Raw genomic sequence first — 15,334 nt, forward strand, 5'->3', positions numbered from 1 at the left:
AAATAGCTTCATGGGCCGTTGGACTTGCCTGAGCCATTAGGTCTATCTGGAAATATCTGGAGTCGCGCCGGGTTGGGAAGGCAGTGGATGCTGTATGTAAACAGACACGGACAGAAGCATGAGCACATTTTGGGTCTGCTTTGCAACTGAGCTGTTCTTGCTGTGTCCACAGTTATGCTCGCTGTCCACCATGGACCTGAGTCTATCTGACTTCGCTGCTCACCCAGCAGAGCACATCCTGGGTCCCCGGTGTGAAAATGGCCAGGGACTGAGAGCTCTGTGTTCCAAAAGCAACTCATTCTCCTTAATGCTGGAATGAGGATGGAATCCAGCCAGTGGACCGAATGGAGGCTTCCATTACAGATAATGTGAGAGGTTAGCCTCCTGGCCAAACTGGTTTCTGTGATGCTCGGAAAGGAAAGATGAGCTGCAGATCAGGAATGTAGGGATTGGCTCATGTTTCCATATGCTTTAGCTCAGAGGTGGGCAAACTACAGCCCGTGGGACCGTCCTGCCCGGCCCCTGAGCTCCTGGTTCGGGAGGCTAGCCCCTGGCCCCTCCCCCACAGCCTCAGCTCACTGCTCCGCCAGCGGTCGGGGCGGGGGTGTGGATAGGGGTTGGGGAAGTCAGAAGGTGGGGAACAGGGTGGTTGAATGGGGGCAGGGGTCCCCAGGGGGCAGTCAGGAAGGAGAGGGGGGAGTTGGATGGGGCGGCAGGGGGCAGTTAGGGGCACGGGCTCTGGGGGCAGTCAGAGGACAGAGAGCAGGGGGTGGATGGGGCAGGAGACCTGGGGGGCCTGCCAGGGGGTGAGAAGTGGGGGTGGGGTCAGATATGGGGCAGAGGCCGGGCCATGCCTGGCTGTTTGGGGAGGCACAGCCTCCCCTTACCGACCCTCCATACAATTTCAGAAACCCGATGCAGCCCTCAGGACAAAAAGTTTGCCCGCCCCGCCTTAGCTCCATCGGCACGTGTATGTGGATCTACCACCATGGCAGCCAGAAAGCCCATGGTCTGTCTGCGGCACAGACTCCAGAATCTGTTACAGGGTGCAAAGAACTGGCTATTTCAGCTCCACGGCGGAACAAAGTAAAGCGAGGAAGCCCTCTCCCCATCAAACATTTGCAAAAATCCTGCTCCTCCCTGGTTCAACAGAGTCTGTGCATACAGCGGGTGATGCCTTGGAACATAGACGTATCACGTGATATTGGAAAATTAAGCCACTGCTCTCTTAGCAGAAGCCTCTTTAAGATTGACTTCATTTGATACTTCAGGCCCTGTCTGAGTCTAAGGGCTGAGCGGTTTCCAAGCCACACGCTGGATTTAGGGCCTTGCTTGGAGCTGGGAAAACAGGCAGTACGGGAAGCCTGTGCTTTTTGCCTAGCTCTGTTCCTCCTCAGCCAGCGCTGCGTTCTCCATCCTTGGGCAAAGGCAAGGCAAAGAACGCTGGGCCTAAGGGAAGCTGCAATCGGGATCAATAAATAATTCGCTCCGAAGGGCTGTAAGGAGGGTCTCGGTGCACTCTGGGTGGAGACGACGGAGAAGGTGATTATTGATTGCGTCATGAGAGCGCATGCAATCTCCAGCTCTGAGGCACCGTGAGGCGTGCGGAGCAGTTGAGTGCCATCTGAGTCACGTGCATGGTTATTTATTCATGACCTGCTTCCATAAAAGACCTGCCCATCGCACGAGCCTCCCTGGGCTCAGTCACAGCATCAAATGCTCCATCAGTCTCCAGAAACATTCATTACAAACCGGCCGCTGGCAGGGAAGCCTCAGCGTAGGGGCGGAGTTGTGGGGCAGCCAATCAAATGGAGACGAGAAGGCTCCGAAATGGCATCCCTCTTGCAGGCAGCGTACGATCTGGCCTCACTCTGGCCGGGGAACCTGCCTTTTACAATGGCTCGTGTGTGCAGAGGCTACAGGCCAGCAGACTGGGAGTCAGACCCGGGTTCTAATCACGGCCCTGCTACGTGGCCGTGGGCAGGCGACATTGCTTCTGTTTCTCCTCCTGCCCTTTGTCTGTGGCCCTTAGACTACAAGTTCTAGAGGCCAGGGACTAGTGCCGTGGCGTGCCGAGCACACGGTGAGCCCCAGCTGCCACTCGAATAGAAATAACGCAATGGGTGCATTGGTTCTGCTACTCGGATTGGTTCTCCATGGCCCATCCGCAGGACCCTGCAGTAGCTGAGGTGGTCTTGCTCGGGGGGGGCGAGGGGGGAGGTGTTTAATCTCAGGAAGACTTCTGCTGCCCACCTTCCACCCCCACTGCAACATCTCCAGTTGCTGGGCTAATCCCTTCAATGACAAAGTAACAATGGAACAATCATGCCTAGTACATCTAAATAACCAGCACTCGTCACACAAGCCCAAGCTCCCCCAGTAAAGCAACTGGTCTGTGGTTTCCTTCGCTAGCTTGAAGATGTAAACTGGCTGGGACTTCACCTGTGTCAGCTTGCAAAGGGGACTGCAGCACCGAATTTGGGGCTCGCAGGAGGAGGGGTTGAGTTTGGGGGCATCTCAGCAGGTCTGCTTTTGGAGGGCCTCATCTCTGCCCTCCTCCCCCCTCCTTCACTCACAGTCCTCACTCCCTTTCCATTCAGACCCCCCACACACACCCTTCAAGCCCATGGTCCTGCAAACTGGGGGCACCCTCTCGTGAAAGGGAAGGGCGGGGATTGTCTGGGTCCCTTGGCCATTGGTTTTGTGCTTCCTTAAAACTGCTCCTGAGACTGATCTTATCACACAAATGCTCTCCCACTGCACAGAGGGGAGGAAATGTTAAATAGTTCAGCAACTCTCATCTTCATTGTGTCTAATGCTCTGCAAACTCGACACTAATGAACTGGCTGGTGTGCATGTAGGCACTGCTGCTCCGGACTGGAGGGAATCAGAACTGCTTCATAGCCCCTATAAAGGAAGTTCTTCTCTCGCACAAGCGGCAAGGGCCTGTGCTCTGGAGTAGGAGGGCCTGATGTTATCCCTGCAATGGACACAGCATACAGTACACCGTCAACTACCCAGGCCCTGGGTAGCTACCAATGTCCCAGTAGAGACGGGAATCAGTTCAATAGCCCAGCTGTCCACGCAGGAGGTGTGGCGTGTTACCCAGCACTGCAAGAAGAATTATGTTGGCCAAGGACGCCTCCTTCATGTGAAAAGAGCCACAAGGTCTAACACCCGCGCAGAGCTTCTGTTCTTAACCAACGATGCCCCCTTGAGCAAACCGAACAAGTTAGACACATTCTTATCCCATGCTCATCACTGTGGTATCAGAGTGCTTTCCAGGACCACATTAAGCAACGTAACTGCACATCACATGTTCTCTCGCACTCTCCCCAGCGGGCGAAGAATGTGCAGTGGCCTGTCTTGTTTTGGTAGGGGCTGAATCTTATTTTAAAGATTTGTCTCCACGTATTTCTAGTGGAGAAGGCACAGGCATAGAAACCCCCTCCAGGTGCCGAGGCCTGTCTCAGGAGGAAGACAAGAGATGGCAGCTAACGGGCAGGGGGAGCTCTTCGTCACTATCAGCTTCAGTTTTCAGGAAGGTGGGAAGCAGTGGATCCCACTGCTACCCCCGAAGCGACCTGGTTCCTCGAGTTACTGACAGCTCCCACCAGTCCCTCATCCACTGTGTAGAAGAGAGTTCCCAGACACTTTAGTACTTGAACTGTCGCCGTGTGGTGAGTCGCAGAGCTAGGAACAAGGGTGCCGGTGGGGGTGGAGGGGTAGGGGCCGCTTTCCTCCGGCAGGGTAGAGGCCAGCATGGAATCCCCTTGGCATAAATGAGTTCTACAAAAGAAGCTTCTCCTCGGAGATCCAACAACCCCTGGCTTCGCGCTGCTGCGGGGGTCTGAGATCTGCAATGCAGCTCACACCATTCCAGAGGCTGCTGTGTGTGAATCCTATCAATATTTCATGGAGCAGCTTCCTCTAGGGAAGGGATGCTCTCTCGCTTCCTGCCTCTCGGATGCTCCTACCAGCATTGGATTTCTTGCGGAGAATAACATCTGATTTCCCTACCTACCCTGCAACCACCACCCCCCTCGCCCCTGCCAAGTTTCCATCCGTTATGTACCATCTAAACACAAGGGGCAAAAGCTGTACAGGTCTTGAGCAGACTTTAGGTTGGGAATGTAGGATCTAGCATTCCTCCACTCCCCTCTTAAACTGGCAGAGTTGCTGTGTGGTGATTACAGAGCTGCTGTGCTCCTCCCCTGAGGCAGCAGGTGTCCAAATGGCAGGCATAGGGCTGGACGATCTACGTTTAGGCATGGCAAGGGCTGCCATCAAACAAAAAGAAAGCAGGTGGGCACTGGGACGGGGCACCTCTCAGATTTGCCTTAGCTCCCACTCCAGCAGCAGGCGTGGAGGTGAAGGAAATAAGTTGGCACCGGCCACCACCTGCACCCCAGGGGCCAAAGTGGGGACAGCAGTTCAGTGCCTGATCCCCCTACTCGGGCAGCTTGGAACCTGCAGGCAACAAGCCTCTCTGTGCCAGACACAAGCCTCAGCTTTCCGCCACTGCTGAGCACCTAAGCACCCACTGAAGCCAACAGGAAGTGACTGATGTTGGGCTATTTCAGGGCTTTATAAATGCAAGTCCTGCTAACACCACAGCACAGCTGCTTAAGGGGCCAGCAGGAAACTCACCTGCCTCGGGGAGAGGCGAGACATTTGTGTTATAGCACCGGGAGCCCCCAGTTGAGATCAGGGCCCCGCTGTGCTGGGCAGGGTATATACACCTAGTAAACAGCAGTCCCTTCCCTGAATGCCTTGCAATCTAAGCTGACAAGGCACAACACGGGGAAGGGACTTGCCCAGGGTCAGATAGCAGGCTAGCGTCAGAGCTAAAATAGAACCAAATATCCTGGATTCCAGTCTAGAGCCTTATCCACTGGAACAACCTGCCTCCTCCCTATCAAGGGGCTGGGGAGGGATCATTCTGGAGAGGAATGAGGACATCTGAAGGTGGCTGCTTAAGAGAGGAAGTTGCCTGCCAGAGTTGGGACAGGGCACAGGTTTAGATGCCCATGTGTCTCAAATGTTGAGACCCTCCATCCATGTCAGCTTAGTGCTGATGCTGGTAATAGTAGGCTGACAACACAACTTGTGATTAAGTGAAGGGCGTATTTGAATCAAGCATTTGTTCTGCACCTTGCCACTTCCAAATGTAAAACACGCAAGCTGACCCTGGCTTCCCCTCCTGAGTTGGGGTCTGAAAGAATCAGAAATAGGCTAAGCCCAGGTGGTTTGGATTTTGCCCAAACCAGCTTGTACAGCTTAGGTTTTGCAAATCAGCGGTGAAGTTTAGCTGTGGGATTAATCGGCCTCGAGGCAGAGACAACCTCCACAATCGCTGGCAGCTCTGCTTCTAGTGTGGAAACAGCAATGGGCATCTCGCAAAGCTTCAGCTTTACAATGTAGCGTCTCAGTGGATGCAGTCTCACCGTGTGGGTAGAAGTTCCTGGATTTCTCTATCTAGTCTTCTTTGGGACCAAAGTTGCCCAAGCTGCACGTCTCTCGGGGTACATCTAGCCAGCAAAGAAAAACCCGCATCTGGCCCGAGCTATCCGACTCGGGCTCGCGAGGCTTGGGATGTGGGGCTGTTTCATTGCTGTGTAGATATCTAGGCTCGGGATGGAGCCTGAGCTCTGGGACCCTCCCACCCCAAAGGGTCCTAAAGCCCAGGCTCCAGCCTAAGCCCAGAAGTCTACATTGCAATTCAACAGCCCTGCAGCCCAAGGCCCGCAAGCCCAAGTTGGTTGGCACGGGCCAGTCACAGGTTTTTCTTTGCTGTGTGGACATGCAGGTCCCAGGAGACTGAGGGTAAGTGTAGACTTTGATACCTTTTATTGCAAGGGCCATGGATTCAAAAATATGTCCAGTGAGTCCTTTGTTTCCTGAAGCTTCCCCACAGCCTATATCCCCTGCTTGCCCACCTTTGGGCTACTGTTGGGATCCATCTCAAGCAGAGGTGGGCAAACTACGACCCGCGGGACCGTCCTGCCCAGCCCCTGAGCTCCCAGCCCCTCCTCGCAGCCTCAGCACACCATGCCGCCAGCACTCTAGCCCACTGCTCCTGCCGGGCAGCGCAGCAGCGTGGCTGGCTCCAGCATGGTAAGGGGGCGGGGAGTGGGGGGCAGTCAGGGGACAGCGAGCAGGAGGTGGTTGGATGGGGCAGAGGTCCGGGGTGGTGGTGGTCAGGGAATGGGGAACAGAGAGTGGTTGGATAGGGCATGGGAGTCCCGGGGGGGGGCTGTCACAGGGTGGTGGTGGGGGGTGTCCCAGGAGGGGGCGGTCAGGGGACAAGGAGCGGGGCGGGGGTTCGATGGGTCGGGGATTCTGAGGGGGGCCAGTCAGGGGACAGGGAGCAAGGGGCAGTTGGATAGGGGATGGGGTCCTGGGGGGGGCGGTTGGGGGGGGCCCAGGAGGGGGAGTCAGGAAACAAGGAGCAGAGGGGGTTGGATGGGTGGGGGATTCTGAGGGGGGCAGTCAGGGGGCGGGGGCCAGGCTGTTTGGGGAGGCACAGCCTTTCCTACCCGGCCCTCCATATAGTTTTGCAACCCTGATTTGGCCCTCGAGCCAAAAAGTTTGCCCACCCCTGGTCTAAAGAATCTACACACCTGTGGGGTGGCCTCGAGGACTTAATTGCTAATTGCTGCTCAACTCTGTGTAGCCGCAGCAGCTGGTTGGTTTGTTCTCTAAATGGGAGAGACCAGGAGCCACTGCCTCATGGAGATGGAAGACGGCACAAAGTTCTGAACATTCTTCTATATTAAGGGACACGAGGCTTCCAGTAACTTTTACTTGAGAAAGCAGATTTCCAAAGAGTGGCTTAGAAGATCCCAGAGGTTCGGAGAAGCATCTGGACAAGATGGCTCTCGTGAGACTTGTAAAAGGTAGAGATTAGAGGTAGAGAGACCTGTTGATCATCCAGTCTATCCGTGCAGAATTGTTCCCTGGTCTGCACCTTTCCTGGTCTTTTCCTCATTCCTAGGGAAGCTATTCCACAGCCTAGGAGATAGTGGGTGGGGGCAGGGGTGTCAGATGTTTCCAGCATGATGAATCATTTTATATTCTCTGCCTAACCCCTTAAATCCCTAAGGTGACTATTACAAGCTCTCTGGGGCAGGGACGGTCACGTTGTGTCTGTACAACACTTAGCACAACAGGGGCTCACGTTCACTGCGGGCGCTAGATGCTACCACAATATTACTGTTTTAGTACGTCCTGATGTTGACAGCTCCTGGCCTGTTAGAAAGCAGCATCTCTTTGCTTTACGGTGTGGGGAAGACAAAACCCCACCGTTTCAGAAAGGGAAACTTACAAATATATCTAGCCGGGGTAGCAGAAAAATCCAGGAAAGCAGAATTGTTTTTCAAACAGAACTTGGAGAGTTTTCTGAGGCACTGGCTGACGTGAGACCAGCCGCTCGTGCTTCATTAGAGCAATGCAGCAGCATTAAAAAGACTCGCCTCCCTTCGGGAGTATTGAAGCCGTCTGGGAGAGAATTCTTGCAGGGTTGTGCTACCCATACATGCTGAATGCAAACAAATAACTAAGCATCCCCGAGACCTCGCTCCTACTGGGAGGAAAAGTCTAGATCTTGTCTTTAGGGGCAGCAGACACTGAGAAGGGGGGCTGCCTTTGCTATGTGGAAGAGGGGGGATACTTAATGGTCCAGAACTTGTGACCACTCTGCATGTCGCTCAGAACTGTTCCTGCAAGAGTTAGATGGAAGGCTGGTAATGGGATATAAAGCTATCTGCCTCAGGGTTGCCTGTTCCTATTCAGCTTAGGTCACTAGTGACCAGGAGGAGACATTATCAGCTGATGACTGGTGCTGATTCTCGGGCAGCCTCTAGGTAGGGAGACTCACAAGAAGCTAAGAGACTAACAAATTTATTTGAGCATAAGCTTGAAGTGAGCTGTAGCTCACGAAAGCTTATGCTCAAGTAAATTGGTTAGTCTCTAAGGTGCCACAAGTCCTCCTTTTCTTTTTGCGAACACAGACTAACACGGCTGCTACTCTGAAACCTGTCACAAGAAGCTGTCACAGCAGGAACCTGGCAGAGGCCAAGGACAGAACAGTCTCACAGGTGGTAAAGGGAGGTGTGGGTCCAGGCGATCCTGCTCTCATTGCAGTCAATAGGGAGTTCTGCCATGGGCTTCAATCGGAGCTGGGAGGGGACAGAGGTCTCTTCCATTTGCAACTTGCCCCAGCACAAGGACAAAGTATCCCATAGCCCATCCAGACCAGTCACATCAAGGATCCTGTGCTGCACACACAACAGTTATGGAACAGGCCATCACCTCACCTGTCACGGCAGTGCTAAATCACTTTAAAACCATTAGGCGAGCTGGTTTCCCTGCTAGTTAAGATAGATGATGTGACACAATACGTTAAGCGCATTGAAACGGCTTTGAGTACATGGTGCCACACTACCTGGATTTTAATCAGCTGGAAAATTAGACACGTTCATAACACTCTAAATGCATCATGTCCAACGTGACCATTTCCATATGGCTCCACCGAGGCAAATCAAGTGAACAAATAGTAAGGCCTGATTCTCAGGTACCCTGGTCCTGTACTTGCAGGAGTGGTGGGAGTACAGAGACTTTAAGGCCACTCTCATGCTTCCTGACTCCCCTCCAGTGTAAGTTGGAACAGCCCTGAGCCTACTCCCTCTAATACGCTGCTTCGCATGACCCCATGTGGCCCCTGGGAAGCAGAAGAGCCACAATACAGGGCATTCCAGGTACCGGATACTCCACCAAGCTCTATGCTGGGAGCTGAGCCAGTGTCAAGTTTGCACCAGCTCCACACTGTCTGGAGAGCCCCAGCACACCACCCATCCCTAGGGGACAGATTTCACTTACTCGGAGATCCCTCTGCTTTGCTAGAGCTGCACAAAGGGGCCTCGGCTCCCCTGAGCATCTGGGCTCACTGGGCAGAATTGCTCCCTTCAACAGAGGCAAGGATTCTTTGAATCCTTGTTTTCTCAGCTCAAAACAAAGCAGCACTCCGGTGGGGTGAGGCCGATGCTCTGTCTTGGAAGCTGAAGAGAGACATCTACTCCCCCTGGCAAGAGGGGATCTGCAGGCCAGCTAGTTCATGTTCTTGCTCCGCACTAATTAAATAAAACCACCACAGGCCCGTGGAATATTCCCCATGCACCAAATGATGCAATTCAGCTCAGGGCTAATTGTTTTGTTCGGCCTTGAAGAACCACTTTAAATTCCTCCTCCTCAAATATCGGGAGCAGAGAGCACTCTGGGAGGGTCTGCCCAGCCTTCCCGTTAATATTCTAACGGGAGCTCAGCTAATACAGCAAGACTCTTCCAACGTTCAGACAATAACCCCAGTTCTCTGCAGCGCCCCTGTTTGCCTCTCATCACCGTTTGCACCGACAAACTTTCATTCAGGAAGAGTTGTCTTTGCAGCACCTGTGGGGCAGCGTTAACCGTTCTTGTGCACATTTGCACCAGTGCAAGCCCTCCTGCAGCCATCTTGAAAGTTCTTGTCTAGGAGGAGTCCACCAATCAGGGTGGCAAAACAATACATGTGACTAAAGCGACCAATTACCGCGCGGCACCTGCGACCCTGTTTGCATAAGCCATTTGTCAAAGAGCCTTGAACAAACAAATCCATGGGCAGTGAAGTATTTACATGTCATGTGTGCACATAAGGAGGAATGAAATTTGCCAGATAAGCAGTTTGCTACTCAACTACTGTGCCCAGCTCTCATTGTAACAAAGCTGCTACCCCTAGGGCTCCACCATCACACAGAAGTGATTCTCCCAGTGAGGAACTAATGCCTCAGCAGTGTGTGTTGGATCACACTCGGGTGGAGGGGTAGGGTGCCGGGGCCCCACCTTCTTCAATTCCCATGGCCGGGGGCAGGCCCTGCTGCCCCAGAGCCGGCGGGCTGGGTCCGGGAGCGCTGGCAGTGGGGCCGGGCCATGGTGGGGATGCTGGCACTGCCCAAGAGGCCCAAGCTGCTGGACAGGAAGCAGCACGGCGAGCAGGTACTGGACAGCCCCAACTCCAACCAGCCGCCCAGCCACCGGCTCTGAGCACGCTGCACCCCCCAGGCTGCCTGAGCCGGACACCGTGGGCCGGGCACCGCCAGCAAGTACAGCCCTGTGCGGTTGTATCTGCATCCAGTCCACTATCCATGGATATGAAGCGGATATCGGCAGATTTGCAGGGCTTTATCTGTATGTAGGCATGAGACAAGCAGGCTGGCGTGTCTGTTTAGTCAGGGGACCTGCACTGAGGAGTCCGAGATCCCACCACAGGGGACACCGTTTTCCATTGGAATGTAGAAATGTGTCCAACCCATATATGTGGAAGCTTCCACATAAGATGCTTCTGCTGATCTCCATATCAAGCCCAGAGCTTCCCACAGCTCTGGATCAAAGCCATGGAGGGAGAGGAGAGCATGTACCCCTCCCAATCCTTCCAATTTGCTCCTGGGGTGGGCACACTCCCCTTGCTGCTGGTTTATATTCCCAGCATTCCAGGCCATGGTGCATCTGCTGCTGCCAATTAGTCTTGCCCACATTTCCCCTAAGGGATTGCCGCGGTCTTATTAAGCCTAGCTGGCAGCTGCAGGGCTTCTGGCTGCCTTTAGGCTGGATTTTAACTCCTTGCTTGTCGCCGGTCACTTATGAAGGATTCTTTCATCTCCAGAGAGACAAACAGGACTGAGCCAGGAGTGTACTTGGAAGGTCAGAGCCGGGTTTCTCACAGGGAGGAAAAAGGATACTCCAGAGCCCACCACAACAGAACTTACTTACAAATAGCAACCCCTAAAATTCAGCACGATACAGCCCAACCCTGTGTATCTCTGACCTCAACTCCTAAGGGCTCCAGTGTTGTGCAGACAAAACTCAGGGAGCACTCACTCCTTGGCAGGATCAGGCCACAACAGGAGACTGTGCCCTCCCCTGAGGGTGCAGCTCTAACCTTAGCCTGATCCAGGGGTGCTGCCCTCACACCTCATCTGGTGGGAGCTGACACTGCTCCCTTTCACCCGGTTTTATGCTCAAATAAATTGGTTAGTCTCTAAGGTGCCAATAGGAACAGAGACATTTTCAATAAGCCTCTTCTGGCATGGGGAACATAAACCCAACCACATGCAGCTAGTGCGTGAAAGCCGGGAAGGGACATAGACACGTCCAGTGTCTGTGCAAAGTGAGCAACCACAAAATGACAGAGAGTAAGTTAGAGGGTGTAAAGTGATCCAATATGTGACTGCCTGTAGTCACACCCCTGTGCAGTCAGTCACAGAGCAGGGCATGGGAGGTAAAGCTACTTCTTGAACTGGGAGCTGCATGCATGGTCCCTTCAGGCCAGGGAATGAGACTACACAATGGGGCAGACTCCCAGTTGGAAGAAATCCCTACACAACTGGGACGGTGTGTGTCTGTCCGCCTGTCTCTTCTTGCATAGTGTGGAGGTTAGAGAGCCCTCCAGTGGACGGTGCTTCTGCTCCAGCCACAGTTCTGCCTGGATTTCTTTTCCTTTCTAGAACAGCTATCAACTGGTACAGCATCCCTGGGCTGGGAACAGGGACAGTGGGCAGGACACACCCACTCTGCCCAATGCCAACAACTCGAACCCTCTCAGAGGAGCCAAGAGGTCACTGGATGTAGCCAAAAACCCTCAACTCCAACAGCCTTAACTGGGCGGAGCCCAGACTCCTCGGACACTGCTTTTCTGGGCCTTTTTCTACCCAGGAGTTTGAAGGCGGCCGGACTGAGCCGCCTCATGCATTGGAAAGAGAAGCCACCAAGGAGGCCACATACACCGACCGGTCGCCCACTTCTATCTCACCCACCACCCCAAGAAGTGAGCTCCAGCAAAGGCCCTTTCAGAATGGTCACACGCACGTGTCCCTGGTCTAATGCTTCCTATGCAGCCCTGTTTGAGTGCTGTCCTTATGCCCCACACAAATACACTTCCCCAGGGTCTTCCCCTGCCCCACTCAGAGCAGCCGGTGGTGGTGGCCGGAGGCAGCCTAAGAGAGAGGTGCCGCTCAAGCTCTCTCCAGCCTTAGCAGGTGCCACTCACTTCCATCACCTTCCCCGGAGGAGGGACTGCTCAGCCCTGGCAATGCCAGAGCCAAGGTGGCCGGGGACCACTAACCCCCTGCCTTGCCTGGTTGGGGGGGGCAGCAATGTTAGGAGTTCGGACTTTCCACTGGCATGGGCCCTTCCAGGCAGGAATCTTGGACGCTTGCCAGCACCCCATTTTGCAGGAAAGGGGAAATCGAGGCACGGCCGCGAAGGGGCTCCCCCAAGGAGGGGGGGGGGCAGAGCAAGGAATGGAGCCCAGGGATCTCGGCCCCCCGTCCTACTCCAACCTCTGACCGGGACCCCCAGGAGCGGGTGGGGCCGGGCTGCAGGTCTCCGCCTTGGCCGGGCTGCGCTCGCCACTCACCTGGCTCCCAAAGGCTGCTCGGATCCGCTCCGCGGGGCGCTGCCTCCGCGGGCCGGCGGCTGGACCCTGGACGGGAGGGGGCGCGGCTGGGCTCCGCACGCTGGCGGGACGCCTGGCCCGGCACCCGCTGGTGCCCCCGGCGGCCGGGCTCCAGGTCCTGCGGCGGGGAAGCGCGGTGCCTCGGCCGGGCGCGCAGCTGGCCGGAGGGAGAGGGGGGGGGACCCCTGCCGCGCCCCGCGCTTTGTCCGGCCTGCAGCTCCCCTCCACCGCCCCGAGGCGAGCCTGGGCCAGGGGCTGGCTGGAACGGGCCGACTTTAACGCCCGCTGTAAACGGGGCTCTGCCCGCATGTCACAGCCAGGCTTCCCGCAGCCCCAGCCTCCCTCCAACACGTGGCTGCCCGCAGCCAAATGCCCAAGGGGAGGGAAACTCCCAGCTACAGCAGGTCCCCTTCCCCCTCTTCCTAGAGGGCAGCTCTCAGCACCAGCCCGCTGACAACAAGGCGACTAGGGGTTAATGAATCCCCCACAGCCGGCCCAGCCCTGCGCTCTAGGCAGGCGACTGCCCTCTCCTTCCTCCAGCCTGGAAGGCGGGGACGCTGAGAGTCATTGAACCAAACTGTAAACCCTGGATATGATGGAAACCACTTCAAGCCAGGGGGTGCAGCAGCACCCCCCCCCGCACCCCTAGTTCCAGCACCTGTGCTCAAAGGAGGGGATTAACCCTTCCCCTGCCTGCCCCTGGGTGGGGTCTGTACCCCCAGCACATGGAGGTAGGGACAGAAGCAGGGTGTGTGTGTTTTATTTTGAGGCGCTGGGTTTTGGAGAAAACTGGCCCCAGTTCACATCCAGGTCCCATTTTTAGCTGAATCCCCAAAGCTGGGGGATGGCAGAGGTTGGATAGGTAATTCTTGGGGCAGTTCCTTCTGACCTGTCTCAATGCTCCCCTCCTTTTTCCACACTTGTCACTGTAGTATCTCAGCCCCTTACTCTTTGAAGACACACACAGGGCTGTCTCTCCACCCAAATGCAGCTTTGGTGCCCACTGGCCCAGGTGAAATTCCAAAGTGCTTCGCACCTTGGGGATTGATGCCAGTGGGCCTGCTGTCGCACTAGGGTCTGGTCCAGGCTACAGAGTTAGGTGGAGGTAAGTCACCGCATACTTTTCAGTGTCCATGCAGAACCACAGAGGGGTAGCCCTGTTGGTCTGTATCCACAAAAACAAAGTGGAGTCAGATTTATTTGGGCATAAGCTTTCGTGGGTAAAAAAAAAACCCACTTCTTCCGATGCAGAACCTGCAACTGTACCACCCAACAGGACAAAGTTGGGAGTCAGACCAGGTGCATGGCAACCTGCAGTTCTAGGCCAAGAAACCATTCCCCATGTCAGTGCAGAGAGTTCTCCTCTCCATAAGGCTACACTGGCTTTCCTCTCCCCCATCCCTGCCTGTGTTTGTTTTATTCCATTTCATTGGGGGGCACATGTTGTCCTTTGTACCTTGCCCCTCCACCACTTGAGCAGATAAATAACCAGAGCAGGCTGTGAACACAAGGTGAAACTCCAGTTTGTGATGTCGCATGTCCAGGCAAATGTACCAGTCCTTCCTGGCAGTTACTTCACTTGGATGTGAGCAGAGGGGATGGGGACTGGGCAAAGGGAAGAGGGGAGGGCCCAGCTGGGCATCTCAGAGCCATATCTGAAATTTAAGCACATGCGGTATTGGAAGGCACTCCCCAAAATAATACGGAGAACATGATATCTCTCTCAAGGCCATATGGAGAGTTCCTAAAACCGCCTTAAGGAAGCACCCACTAAGGTCTAGCAGGAGCACTCTGACAAGAGCCTATCAAACCTGCACTGATGAGTCTTGGGAGAAAGCAAGCACTGACCTGGGAGAGACCCGGTCAAACCCACACCCAGGCTGCAAAGCATGGGGACCGGTCAAACTTGCATGAAGGGTCTGAGGTGTAATATATTATCGGCCACTAGATGTCTCTGTGTCCTTTATAGAGCTCCAGACAAGGTGTGGCTGCTTGGTAAACAAGTGAGGCAAAACTAGAACTCAAGCTGCGTGGAACCTATTTGTATCTATAAAGCAGTTTGCTTTAATGAACGCCGACTGTTTAAGAAGGACTGGGATTTTATATATTGGGAGGGCTATCTGGGGAACTCGGCTGGTAGAGGGCTGGTAGAATGTCACGCATCCATGGATTAGACCAGCATAAAAATCATATCCCTGCTGTAAATGGGTGTAACTTTAATGATTTCATGCCAGGGCTTCATTTGTCTCCTTAAGTACAAATACTAATGAGCAGCAATAAGATTCTTGAAGGCAATCAGACAACTCACCATAGGAGTATAATCTGTAGTAAGTGTGAGAAAGATTGGGCTCTAAGTGGCTGCATAGCCAGAGGCTGGTGCAGAGACAATGCTAGCCTATTGGGGGCCCTAATCAGGAATATTTTGGGGGGTGGGTTCCCCCCACGCACAACACATAATAAAAAGCAAAGGGGGGGGGGCTTGAGCTGCTCAGGGCCCTAAGCAATTTATGCCTAGTGCCGGCTCTGGGTTGATGTAATTGCCATGTTTTAAAAGCGCTTGTGAATTCACATTGTTTCCCCTTTATCTTTGGTGCACAGAAGGGGGCAACAGTTTGTAGAGAACCCAGAAGTTGTTAGAAATATGAGCAAGAAATGAAATGTGATTCAGCCTAGAAAAAAGACAAACTAATATAACCCAGGGGAAAAAATAATCCAAATCACAGCGTCTCAATGGGAGAGCAAAAGTAGGAGAATGGAGAGGCTACAAAAAACCTAGAGGGTAACCAGAGATGTCAAATTAGATAGCTGATTGCAATGGGTAAGGAGTGGGAAGGACGGAGATACGAG

Source organism: Lepidochelys kempii, chromosome 19 (genome assembly GCF_965140285.1).
Source record: "Lepidochelys kempii isolate rLepKem1 chromosome 19, rLepKem1.hap1, whole genome shotgun sequence".
Lineage (NCBI taxonomy): Eukaryota > Metazoa > Chordata > Testudines > Cheloniidae > Lepidochelys > Lepidochelys kempii.